At 40.5% G+C, this 14,380-nt stretch overlaps 1 non-coding gene across 1 annotated transcript; it reads right to left on the reverse strand.

Moving 5' to 3' along the window:
• Positions 1-13,839: 13,839 nt before the first annotated feature.
• On the reverse strand, positions 13,840-13,958 carry LOC149075436 (5S ribosomal RNA). Its single transcript, XR_016194281.1, has one exon. It is a non-coding gene; the product is annotated as a 5S ribosomal RNA (ribosomal RNA).
• Between the last annotated feature and the right edge of the window lie 422 nt (positions 13,959-14,380).

The following is a 14,380-nucleotide window of genomic DNA, read 5'->3' on the forward strand; positions in this document are numbered from 1 at the left end:
GCCACGTCAACGACTTCTCCGTGTTCTGATATAAACTGCGACACTGACTCGGGTGTCATTTCCTCGAACGGCATGTTGCAGACCAGGATCATTTTTGCGCATCTGGTCTCGAAAGCCGGTACGGGCACAATCCGGCGCACTTTAGCGCCTCCTCCGTTGACGTGGAGTTTGTTCGAGTTCCTGAGACAGTACCGGACGACCCTCCAGTCCTTGGTCAGGGTCTTGACCTTCCTGAAAGATGAGACCAACCTCAGGCTGATGTAGCCCTCCTTGTTTCTCTGGATTTGTTTCAGCAGAAAGTTGTTCTTCATGATGTTGAAGTCGGTGAAGTAGCTCTCGACTTGGGATATGATCCTCTCTTCAAGTTCTTCGTTAGGTATGCAAAAATCGTTGTTATTGCCGTTGTTGGCCTTCCGTTTGCCATCGGCAGATGAAGTACACACACCGTCCCTATGGCTTGGCTCATTGATCGGACTTGGAACTAGTACATTTCCCAAGAGTGCGTCGTACGCCGTCGGACATATTAACATTTCATTAATCAAGCGACTCGACACTGCGCAAGAAATCGGCACGTACCCGTGTTTGCCGTCGCTGATCTTCATCATACATATTTCCAGAGGGGCTATCTCACTTCCGCCAAATGCGGACTTGATCCTTATTCTCCCCTCGCCTTCACTGTCGTCGATCTCAAACAAATCCGATCTAAGGACTGAGATCTGGGTCCCAGAATCGACTACGCCTCTTATTGTCTTCTGGCCACATTTCAAACTCACGGTCTGCGGTGTGTCAATGACCGCACCGACACCAGCTGCCGGCACCGTGATATGTGCTGTTAGGACTGTGGTTTCTTCAATCATGTCCCCCCTCTTCTGTCTGGACAGAGTTCGCCTGGGCCCGACTCAAAGACTCCTGCTGGACTCTTGCAGGACAAAACTTTGCTATATGGCCTTCTGCTCCACAAGCATAACAAGTGACTACGGCTCTCTCTCTGGTATTCGAACCCATCGTCGCTTTAGGTGGGAAGGACTCACCCTGAAGTCTCTGGTTTTCGCTGGCTTTCCATCTCGGATTTTGATGAACCGGTGTTGAGGTTCTCGTTCTGTCACTAGGGAAGGGTGTCTTCAGAGTCCTCTTCACATCATCAAACCTATCTAGTTTCTCCGATAGCTCACTTGGAGACACCATACCACTCCATTCGTCCAGATAATGTTCTTTAAAATCTGCTGGGACGCGTTTTTTTTCATTTGATCGCTGATGATTAAATCTCTTAGTCGCTAAAACGTCGTGACCCCCAAAGCCGCCGTCCACCCATCAAAATAGGTACACAGTTCGTGGTAGAAGTCTCTCCAAGTGCCCTCTTGATTCTTGTGGCGCGAAGAAAACATCTGTCGGAACTTCTCTGGGGTGAGTTTGAATCTCCGCAATAATAATTCTTTAACTTGGTTATAGTTCTGTACTTGCTCTTCTGGTTCGCGGGCAATTAACTGGTTCATCTCGTAGGGAAGAAGTCCCAAGAGCTCAGCTAACCAATCTTCCCGTGCCAGGGCCACACGACGAGCTTGCCGCTCGAACAGCACCAGGTACAGACTTATGTCCTCTTCCATCCTGAACTTTTGCATCAGGTTCTGGAAATCCCGGCCGGGGGTTCTGGCGCCCCCAGCCTGATTATTCTCCTCTCTTCTGGCTCCTGTCTCGATCCTCAGTCTTTCGAGTTCATGTTCCATCTCCTTTTCTCTACGCCGCTCCTCAATCTCCATCTCTCTCTCTACGCCGCTCCTCAATCTCCATCTCTCTCTACTCCGCTCCTCCATCTCTTCTCTCTCTTTCCTATTGCTTATGATCGTTTTCAGCATCTCTCTGCATGTCACTTCGTTGTACAGTTCACTTTCCTGTATGGTACTCACTAAATGCATTAAGTTGAACTCCGGTCGGACTTCTACCCCTAAGTTGGCGGCCATGGTCTCCAGATCCTCCTTGTTCCCTTTTGCCAAATACGCCATCTTTATTTATCGTCTCGATACCGCCGCACAACACTTGCTTCTCTTCCCTAGGCAGGATTGCCCCTCTCAGCACCGGTTGTCGTGTTGACTTGACGAAAAAAAAACCAGCGTGGGAGCTCGACGCTGCTGCTATCCTTCTATACGAACCGGGGTGGTTCCACCGTCGCTAGGACACTCTTCTTCGAATTCAGCTCACAATCTTGAGTCGTCGAAGCCACGACCCTATCCTGTCGACTGCACCAGTAAAGTTTCCCCCGACTTCTTATCGGTCGTAGGTCTTCGGCTGTACCTCCACTACGATTCGAGGGCGAAATAACTGGATTCTAGACTCCCAAAAAGAAGAAAACAACGCTTTATTCAATTTATTATCCAACACTTCCACGAAACAGTCCTGTCTCTTCGGTACAAACTTTCGCACTTCTCTATCTTTTTCGAATGTCTCCTAACGTTCTCGTTTCTCTCTGTCGCGACTCCTGTTTCACGTCCGCCTTTTCCCAACCTCTTTTCTCCTGAACCTTACAGTACCATATGAACCTTACAGTGCAACCTGACGAAACAAACTTTACGTCAGGTTGCACTACACGTACACGCACATTCCCGCATGTACCGATTCGTTGGGGGGTTCATGTGTGGTGTAGCAGTAGTAGGTAGGGGCTCAGGGATCCATGATGTTCTTAAGTCAGCCACCTCGTTGGGCAATTTGCCTGTTGTGGCGTTGTATTTGTATTTGTATTTGTATTTGTATTTGTATATGTAACGTTAATGTTTTTTTATTTAAAAAAATATGCAGCGCCTTGCAGAATGAATGTGGAGTCCACACACTATTGAAATACTTTTCTTTCCAATTGAAAGCTGTGCTTCTAGGATCAACGGTTCGCGAGTTATTCCAGGATAAAATATATTCTCATGCTTTCTATGTATAAAAAAAAGGTTATTTTTTGAAAGACCAATGATCGTATCAAAAGTGTTACAATTAATGTTACGTGTTGAGGATTCGTTCTCATGAGAATAAATGCGAATTTTAAGAACTGTAATTATGAAAAACTAGTGCCCTTCTCTAACATGAGAGAATGGGACACATGTCCAGGGCTTGCAAATTTTTTAGGTCCCGAAAAAAAGTGAATATATTTACTTTAACGAAGACTGTCCAATCGTAAAGAAAAAGCAAAAATCCTAGCAAATATTTTTAATTTCTTTCTCTACATTATTGTTACATAACACAGAAATTTGAACCAATTCGTCAAAGATCCGCACATGCTTGGCCCAAACTTGTGAGAAAAATACCTTTTGTGAAGAGCAATTACCTTATTTGGAACTGATGGTGCAGATTTTGCACTGACTTGAAATGCTAGCTGATGCAATGTCAGCGGAGACAGAATGTTCATGATGCTGCTCGAAAACATTCCTCGAAATTCATATCCTCGCAACATGCGCATTCGCATGGATAACAACCATGCGAGTTGATTGACCGTCGGAAACGGGAAACTGAAAGCGTGCAGTTCCTCTTCGACAGAGTCCGCTAGTCTAGATACATGTTTACATTTTAAACTGCCTGTGTGTTTACACAGAACTCCACAGCATCGAGAGTAAATTCAAGAAATCGATTTCGTTGGCAGTTCTTCGAAGACATTTTTTTTAAAGATTTATTTTTTCAAAGAAATCGATTTAAGCCTTGATATTTAACTTAATGTTTTGTATACATTTTGTGTTTGAACTTAAAAAATTATGATAAAATATTTACCGTTTCTATATATATATAAACTGAGCCGCTGTGGTGATGGAGTCGTTATAGTGACGGATTCGCATCGCGAGGTCCCAGGTTCGTACCCCACCGGCTGAAGTTGATTTCCTCTGGTTCTCAACCTCAAGGTGAGGATGCAAGCCGATCTGCCCGTAAAAAGTCTCGCTACAGAGAGCAACATACCTACAACGGTACAAATATATATTCATTACACTTTACCCGCAATTGGAAACATAGATGGCAGCACCGAAAAATTCTACGGAGTACTAGATACGCATTCAGATTGCTAGGTGCATTCACTTTTTTCCTGACTCTGCTACGAAGCTGGGCTGGGAAAGATCTCTGTCAGATCAGACATGACTCGGGCTCCTCCCTTCCGGGATGTCAGCCTTTACCTGTGTGGGGAAAACTTTTGTTAGTGACCTGTCGGAATTCGAACCCCGGATTCTCTGACGGGGATCGTATATGGTAGCCCTTCGTCTACGGAGTTGTTTAGGAAGAAATCTCGGGATAAGTCAGCACCTTCTAGAGATAGAAGGCCTCCGCACGCTGCTTGTGACGTGAGTGAGTAGTCCAGTTTCCCTCAGAATATTCAGGGGGCATTTGTCAGCCAACCAAGAAGATTCTCCTTCAAAATAAGAAGAAATGAAATAAGAAGGTGTGGTTCAAAATGTGGCAAACTTGCTAGGTAGTCTTAATGACGTTACAGATGAGCTTGGCAACGCGTGCGGAGGCCTTCCATCTCTAGAAGGTGTTCGATAAAACCAGCGACAGAGTCCTGGCTTTAATTTCTTCAGCTTTTTAAACTGGAAATTTTCGAGTATTTCACCAAATTAGAGGGTAACTAAACTGATGGTCAGAACTCGCCAAAATGAACAGCTTTCACCATAAAATGTGGGGTAGGAAAGCAAGGGGCGAGCCGCGAGAGGGTGCTTGCACTGTGAAAAATGATGTACAGTAAAGACGAATAATAAAGGATAAAGAATCTTTATTACCGAAAACTTTACAACAAATGCTGAAATCAACGACCACAAGCTGTGATATAGACATCACATCGGTGACGGAGTGAATTGCGTACAAGTTGAAAGATTCCTGGCATTTTATGAACGTCTCTGCATCTGCAACACCAATTCGGAGTCCTCTCGTGACTCGATCGGCATCTAGTAAACGACGGTTTTTGCAGTTGTCCCTAGGGAAAAAACTCTGGCAGGACAGATCTGGAGATCTGGGAGGCCAAGCATGCTTCGTTCAGGCTGATCGTCCTATACATCAAGGATCGCCTCTATCGATTTACCGTTCTCATGCTCTTTGTTTGACGTGCGTCATGTCTTTGGATAAGGATTGTGAGCCCGTCTCCACGAGTTGTCTGTGCACGCGTTGAAATGGTCTTCGATCGATCACCACCCTGTTTGGAAAACGCTCCCCTTATGATGTTGCCTCTTCTAAGGCATTGCCGTTTGCAGCCTCGTAAATAATGTGCATATCGACATTCGTCGCATTCGAATATTGCTACTTCTCAAGCTGCGGAATGATGGGATCTGTGAAAATTCACGTTTCCTCTACTCCAGAGTAAGTGCTCTCTCGTAGTTTGTCGCTTGCTGCCCGACCCCACATTGTATGGTGAAAGTTGTTTGTTTTGACGAGTTCTACCACCCTTTACTGTTCTGATCATCAATTAAGTCACACCCTGTTATACAAAAGATACTAAAAATCGTCAACTTCTACCATATCGGTCAAACCGCAACAGATGGACAACCCATCACTCTTCTTGCATTATGTTTAAATTCCGGAATCCTCGGTGATGTTCTAATGCAATAATATTTCTGATAATGCACCTCTCTCGCTCCACTTAAGGATGAGAATGAGAAAACCGAGTGGCACCCAGTCTCAGTCGCACAGGCAATATAAACACTTTATGTCGGGTGTCACTTAAAGTTTATTAAGAACAAAACCATTTTCGATTGAGCATGAAGCCAACCACCAATTAAATGGGGTGTCAAAAACATTAATTCAAAAATTTCCATTTAAACAGGAGATAACACACTATGTACACGATAAGGTCAACGGTCGCTTCTTGTCATGTGCCCCCATCCATCGACAGAGCTTTCCTAGATGGCGAAGGCGAGTTAACCTCACCTCATATACGTGCATTGTTCTGGAAAATTTCTAACGATTCGATTTCATGCAGTAATGCGTTGTGTGCACGTGTGTATATTGCGTGAACCTAACGTATTTATGTTATCCGAGTCATGTTTGCTTCGTATTACATTAGTACTGCCATCTGTCTTACATATTTTGGATTAACATGGGATGGCAGATAGGCTTAGAGAGATTACAATTATTATACCATTCACAAATGAACTGAAAAGTATATCGATTCAAACTCTGGAAAAAATTGTGTGGTTTTCAGAAAGATGGATAATTTCCTTAATTTTAATTTTAGTTAACTAACAATATGCTATGCATTTAATTGTTATTCTAATAAATGCTGATGCTCTTGAACTATTCGATATCTATATTTTTTATGGGCATCATTTTTCAGCCACCTCATTGAGCATTTTGTTTGTTGTGACCTTTGTAACTAATTCTGTTCTTTTTTGATGCTGCAGATGTTTAGCGAATTAGTGGTTTGGTGAATTGCTGGTTTAGTGTGAATAATATACATACATATGGAATATTTAATCGCATTTATTCATAATTATTTAATCGGACTAAATCATGTATACTTATGTGATTCAGTTGCTATATTACAGTCGAATCCCGTTTTAACGAATACCGTTATAGCGAAAATCTCATTTTAACGAACACTTTTCTAATCTCCCGGAGAAGTTTACATAGGAACAATGCGATAACCTGAAATTCCTTAATAACGAAATTTCGTTATGATGAAGTGATTTCTCCGGTCTCTTGAAGTTCGTTATAACGGAATTCGATTGTATTTTTAGTTGAGAATGATGTGTGATTGTATTTTGTGTGAGAAGCATTCTGTACAAATCACCTCTCTCGATGCACATTTGCCGCGTACTGGTTTTCTGCATTGCGTACAAGATTGAAGCGTTTTATTGTCTTTGCAGTTCTTTCTTAGTTGGAATTTCGGTCATTTTTCGTCTCCATCAATAGGTGGTTTGTTTATTATAGCATTTTGAATTGTAGTTCCAAGTTGAAATGCTCAGCACAAAGTTCTTCTCATTACTGCAATATGTAAGTTCACAGAGTGATTCTTTTTCCTGTGACTTGTACAAAATCCAAGCATTTAAAATAATTCCTATCCATAAATCTGGCTCACTCTCCCACCCTCTCAACTTTAGACCTATTGCAATCACCTCCTCTTGCTGCAAGCAAGAACACATCTTTGAACACATAATTGCCAAGAATATCCGTACCCACCTCGATTCGATTAACTTTTTCTTCCCTAACCAACATGGTTTTCGATCATCGTTATCAGTATCTACCCAATTAACACTTTTCATACATGAATTAACAGACTCCATTGATAAAAACCTCCAATCCGACATAATTTTCCTAGATTTTTCCAAAGCATTTGACAGATGCCTCATAATAAATTTCTACTAAAACTTTCATACCTTGGACTAAATGTTTAACTGCTGAAATGGGTGGAGGCCTTCCTTATTAACCGTAGCCAGTTTGTCTCGTACAAGAGCCAGAACTCTCCTCTTCTTCATGTCAAATCTGGCACACCCCAGGGCTCGGTCCTCTCGCCTTTATTATTTTTAATTTACATAAATGATCTACCCGACTCCATAAACTGCCGCATTAGACTCTTCGCTGATGACTGTGTCATCTATAAAACAGTGTCCAATCTTTCTGACCAAGAATCTCTCCAACACAACCTTAATATTATTTCCAAATGGTGCTCAACCTGGGAATTACCCCTCAATTTCTCAAAAACTGTTTTTATGAAAGTGACCCGTAAAAGAATCCCTCACGAATTCCCCTATTCTATAAACGACTCTTTGATCTCTGAGGTTTCCCAATATAAATACCTGGGCATTATAATCTCTTCCGATCTCCGCTGGAAACTTCACGTTGATTATATCTTTAATAAATGTCTCCAAAAACAGTTTTTCCTTCGCCGTAACCTAAAATACTCCACTCGTCATTTTCTTCACTTGTGCTACCAAACGTATATTCCCCCTGCCCTCTCCTATGCCTGTGAAGCCTGGGACCCCCCACACCCAAACCAACATGGACAAATTAGAATCTATCCAAAATAAGTCCACTCGTTTCATTTTCAACTGTTGGTCTTCACATGTCTCTATAACGGAACTCAAGCGACAACTCAATATCCAACCGCTCTCCTCTCTTCGACTTATCTCTCGTTTAACTTTTCTTTACAAACTCCTCCATGGGGTTTTTAATATTGATACATCCAATATTCTAATCCAACCTTCACATTTCTCTGTTAGACTCAATCATTCCAAAAAATTACAGCCCATCTTTGCCTCTTCAGATTGTCACAAATTTAGCTTTTTCCCAAGAACTATTATCGACTGGAACAACCTACCATCAAATATTGTAGGATGCACTACGATTTCTGAATTTTCTCGTACCATCAATTGACACTTTTGCCATATATAATTCCGCATCCTCTTGTGTAGGCCTCGGAAAAACAATATTGTATAAATAAAAATAAATAAATAAATAAATTTATCGCTGACGTATCCAAAATGTTAGAAAATACATGCATTGGCCAGCGACTACTTCCGGTCTTGGTCGTGTATAATCGCACCATTTGATCAACGATGCCGATTCCATATTTAGTTTCGTTACAGTAGGCAATTGTTTTTTGGGATCTTTTTTTCGTTTTCATTCAAAGCTATATCAGTATGAAGTGAACTCAGAACTAGAACATTTTTATTCCTTTTCCCTGATAGTGTGTCAGCGTGATATCAGTTCCAGTTCTGAATACGATTCATGGGTATAGATCTTGTTTTCCTGTTTTTGCAGTTGGAGGTCTCACGATGGTCTTTTTGAAAGGGCCCAACCAAGCTTACCGATTTCCATTTCAAAAATGCACATAATCGCAGTGACGTAAAATAATTATTTACTGTAATGTTTTGACTTTTTCCTAGATAAGATTCGACTAACTGAATTACAACATGTTCATGGACAAGATGTCGGCTGGTGTTATCTGCTCCAGTGTAAAAAAAATCCATCGATAGTTAGATTGGGTTAGTAGCAAGTCGCACTGTTTTCTATGAATGAAGCCCGTAGTGGAGGTGTAAGAGCAAATTTGTCAATTTTCAATCATTCAGACCTTTCAGATTTCAAATAGAATCAAATGAGTTTCAAAATTTCTTTGAAAGGATCTTTTGTCATTGTTTGGGAAAAAAATAGGGGAACGCCGAACCGACGACTGAGGTCTTATGCGCTATAAGGAAGCTCAAGTCATCCAGTACCATCGATCCAGATGGTGTTCCGGCTAATAAGGTCAAAGGTTGTGACGAATTACTCGTACGTCCGTTAACAATTATATTCAATAAATCATTGAAAAGAGGTTGTTCCCCTTCGTCGTGGAAATTGGCAAGCATAGTTCCCATTCATAAACGGGTGATCTGTCCAATGTAACTAAGTTTCGATTCTAAGTTCTTACGTAAATATTCTAGAATCATTGATTTATGAAAAACTTTATAGTCACTTTGCACTTTGATTGAGTCCGTTTCATCACGGTTTTGTTCGCAAACGCTCAACTGTAACCAACCTTACAAACTTCACCCATGATTTGTTTGTTGCTCTTGACAATGGGGAGCAGATAGACACCATGTACAGATTTTAAAAAGGCTTTCGATCGAGTTGATCACCATGTGCTCTTAACGAAATTATGCTCACAACTTCGTTTGCCAAATGAATCTGTAGTTTGGCTCGCATCCTATTTGAGTGATGGAACAAACATCGTTAGGCTGCCATCAGGAAATCTTTCTAAACCATATACAAGCACGTCTGGTGTTCCTCTGGGGTTCAATTTGGTCCGTTACTCTTTCTCATTTTTGTAAATGACTTACCGTTGTATCTTCAAAACAGACGTTGCCTCATTTTCGCTGATGACTTAAAATGCCATCAATTGATTCCATAAAAGACTATTTGGCTCTTCAAAATGATATATTCCATCTGAATGATTGGTGTCGTGACTACAGTCGGGGTCTGAATGTTTCAAAGTGCAGTGTCGTTCCATTTACGCGAAAATTACATGCATTGCACCTAATGGATTTAGGTGTAATTTTCAAGAGTGATTTGAACTTCAACGCTCATGCGGAAATTGTCTTGTCAAAGTCCAACAAGTCACTTGGCTTTCTCGTTAGGTCGTCTGGGCCATTCACCTCAGTTCCAGCGATGATACGACTGTATTTCGCATATTTCTTACCCTCACTTGAGTATGGCTCAGTGATATGGGGCCATATTCCTACAGTGATGAGCGTGGGTATTGAACGTGTACAGAAAAAAATTTTGAGGTCATTATATTCCGAAAGACTTTTGGTGTGTACGTCCCAGATGTGCCTGCTTCGGATCTTCTCTCTTTGTTCAAGATGAAATCTCTCGATAGCAGACGTACAATGCGAGAACTATAATTCTTACACAAAGTTCTTCACTGCAGAATCTATCACTTTTATCTGACGAGCCTAATTAACATTTTCGTGTCATCTCGCGAGCGACGGGATCACATTTCCCGAAATGGTTTTTATTCACTTCGTTCACGCACGAGTACTATACTCTTACATTTTAAATACTTCAACAAATTTGCGAGCATACAAAAATTGTAATACGGGTGAATTCCCAGGTAGTTTTCATAAAGATTCCTTATTCTACTGAGTACTATATGAATTTGTATATATTTCTGATTAAGGTTTCTTTTATGTCCGATGCTATGACATCATCATTGTTTTGTTTTCTCACCTATTTTCGGTTTTTCATTCTTTATTTTGGATGTTCTCTCTTCCTTATATTGATTTCTCAATGTGTGTTTCCGTTGCGCATATATATTTTTGTATTATATGTTTGTTGATGACTTTATTTTTAACGTGTAAATTCGAAGAATTATTATTTTATATACATATATATATACACACACACACACTTTACTTTTCTATAAATTTTCACTACTTGTATTTTTCGTATTTTTTTTATGTCCGTGGTGGTTTCCCATCTCTGTAATTGGGCTCAGCCTGCTGAGATGTGTAAATAAATAAATAAATAATGGATATCATTGCATCTAGTTCAGGCAAAGAAACTGACCAGGAAGTTTCATTTAGACGAAGATGATTTTAGCTTCTTACATTTCTGTATGTCACATCATTTCATCGCTAAAAATAAGGCGCCACGAACTCGGAACACATTCATTTATGTTTTTGACGCATAAAGTATGAGGCCTTGATTTTCTCTCAATATTCGTTTTCTCGCCATTGCTAAACTAACTCTTTGAACATACGCACAAATTTTCTACGTCCTAAAATAGACAATTTATCGATCCTATGGCGAGAATGCTTGACAGAAAACCAAAAATGATACACCTGCTGACGGACACTTGCAGATAAGACTTGGGTCGAAGAAAGGTCACTCGGAAGGTCAAATGCAAAAAAAGGACTTTCAGAGGATTACAACCCATTTATAAACCAATTGTGGAGATGATAGTGGTATTTGCAGCATAATGTGCGCATAAGGAAGGTTCACTATGAGTCCCCTCCGTCTTTCTAGTATCTTCGTTATTAAAAAATATAAAGAAAAAAAAGTTTGGTATAGAATAAGAATATGATGATTCAGGAAGAGCGAGAAATTTCAGATGGTTCAGTTTATTCTCAGCAGAGATATGTAAGCGTAAACAGCATGCAGGGTCATAAAGATCCCTGTCCGTGTTTCTAGCGTTAATGCTTCTAATTATAGCTTTCATGAATGAAACTAAAACCACAATTTTGGAAAACAGAATTATTGTCAATGACACATTCTAAATTCCATACGCTTAAAAAACAATACATTTTTCAATTCATTTTCTCCACTAAATCATTCATCACTTCAGAAAAGTGAAAATAAAACATCGCTTCACCAGAGAAACAAAAAGTCTATTAGCTAAAAATATTTTTAGTGGATGTCATTGATGATGTATGCACATACATTCAAATTAGGATACCGTAATAGTTGAAACATGACCGTAATAAAAGCCTCATTGATATTAGTAGGAAATTCTATTATTCCACTGAGTATTACGGGCATTAAGAAGAAGTAATTTAACGCCTCGGTGCTTATTTCGAAAGATCGAAATTTTAACGATCGCACGTGACAAGAATGATTCACTCATGAAACGGGGAGGAGTAGGAACATTTCTTCTGAATATCGCGTAATCATTAGACATCAAATACGCTTCCCCAGTTCGTACTTGATTCCTCATTGCGGCATAATGGAACAACTTAAAGTAAGTCGGCAATTAATATTGGAAAAGTAATTTTTCCTGTTATAAACTGCTCACTTGAAATTATCTTACTGGTTTACTGACGAGGAAAATTTAATTAACTTCAATACTTCATTGTGTCAATGCAACTGGAATGAAGGACCGAATTCTATGTACAATGTGTTCGACGAAAAAAATCATTAAATAAAAACTCAAATAAATGAAAATGATGATATAGGAGACAAAAGTCATGATAGAGTCATATATAGTGATGAGTTGTAGAACAGACACAAATGCCTGTGGAAAAATGTTTATCGGGGATTTTTTAGATTGGAATCCAACATGAAGGTTTGAGTCTCAAAGAACCTCCGATAACAAAACATAACTAAATATTCCGTAGCAGGATTATTTAGTTATGATTATTTAGTATAATCATAATCTCACTTTTTAACATTTCAGCCATCTGGTTGAGTGGTTTAGGGGCCGTTCAAGTATTACGTAAGCAAATTTTTCGTCATTTTTGACCCCCTCCACCCCCTTGTCAGCAAAATTTCGTCATCAAATCTACCCCCTCTGAATCCTAACGCATATTTTCATAAAGGGTGGTTGTTGACGTAAACATTATCCAAACCCCCCTCCCCTCCTTGTCATCAAAAGTCAGCAAATCGGAACCCCCCCCCCCCTCGATGATGACGTAATGCTTGAACGACCCCTTACCTGTAGTAGCTTTCGAAGGAGTTAACTGGTGTTGAACTTCCTACCGCTCAGAACATTAGGCAATGGTATAAACAATTCCGATTCACGAGTTGTCTGTGTAAAGGGATATCCCCTGGCCGTCCCTGCATGTCAGACGAAAATATGGAGCGCATCCGATAGTTTCGCACGTAGTCAACAGAAATCCACTCGCAAATTACCACATAGTAACGAAAAATTGTTGATTTGGTTTAAAATTATAGATCTCATATGTCTAACTCTTAACAAATCTGTTGATAAAAATGCCAACAAAATGGACGAAGCTAACACCTCATTTTTTTTTTTTTTTTTTTTTTTTTAACCTAGCACAACTCAGGGCTATCGCCATAGGCAATTTTCTACCTAGTGAGTTGTGCCGTAAGTGTAATTGTGTGTACTTAACAGTCTGAGTGCGTATCTAGTGCTGTGTATGATTTTTCAGTGCTGCCATCTATATCTCAGAATTGAAGTGAGTGATGTGTCGTGACTGAATATTTGTACTGTTTGTAGGTCTGTTGCTCTCTGTGGCGAGACTTTTTAACGGGGAGACACGCTCGCATTTGCGCCTCGAAGTTGGGCACCACAGTAAACCAACTTCAGCCGCCCACCACTGTGGCGACGGTGGGGCTCGAACCCGGGTCCCCGCGATGCGAGTCCGTCACTATGACCACTCGACCACCACAGCGGCTAACACGTAAGCTGCACATAATAACAAGGTTATAATATCCTTTACATGGAGAGAAAAAGCGCCAATCCTGGAAGAAGGCCGAACTGGGCTTCTAAGCGAAATCTTACTTTCGTTCGGTGTCTGGTGAGTAACTGACCGTTAGAAAAATTACACGCCACAAAATTTCAAATCGTTATAACTAAGACCGTCAGACCGAAAGATGCCCAGGCCACATCGCCATATGGCAATATCGGCTCTTTAACTAAGACCAGTCTTGGCTCAGGCTCTGTCCCTTAAGTGATGCCAACAGCACGCGGTGTTCCTAGATGGTCACCCTCCCAAGTACTAACCGCGCCCGATGCTGTTTAACTTCGGTGAACGGATGGGAACCGGTGTTTTCAGCATGGTACGGCCGTTGGCAAATCGCTATAACTGACTCAATATTCCTCCGATCAAAAAACGAAAAAAACTTTACGTATTAGTTTTTCACAGGGAATCACGGGTGTAATTATTTGGGCGGTCGATAGTTATCACTTTTCATAGTGTAATCTCAGAATATTTAGTGCTGCCATCTATATTTCAGAAGTGGAGTGAGTGTTATAATTGAATATTTGTACCATTTTAGGTTTGCTGCTCTCAGTGGTGGTGTACATACTATCGAATAAAAAATCGTACTATATCATTCCTATTGTTTTATAACGTCAGCAAAATAACAAAATTTAACAAAATAATGCATGCCAACCAACCATATCAAATTTGTATTTCTAATATTAAAGGAAAATAAATACTTCAGGAAAGTAAATCCTATTGAAATGCCCCGAGCAAATCTCTTTTAAGAAACG

The sequence above is a fragment of the Pholcus phalangioides genome, unplaced genomic scaffold (genome assembly GCF_987345545.1).
Source record: "Pholcus phalangioides strain wild (caught in Gottingen) unplaced genomic scaffold, Ppha-v1.0 ptg000015l_1, whole genome shotgun sequence".
Classification (NCBI taxonomy): domain Eukaryota; kingdom Metazoa; phylum Arthropoda; class Arachnida; order Araneae; family Pholcidae; genus Pholcus; species Pholcus phalangioides.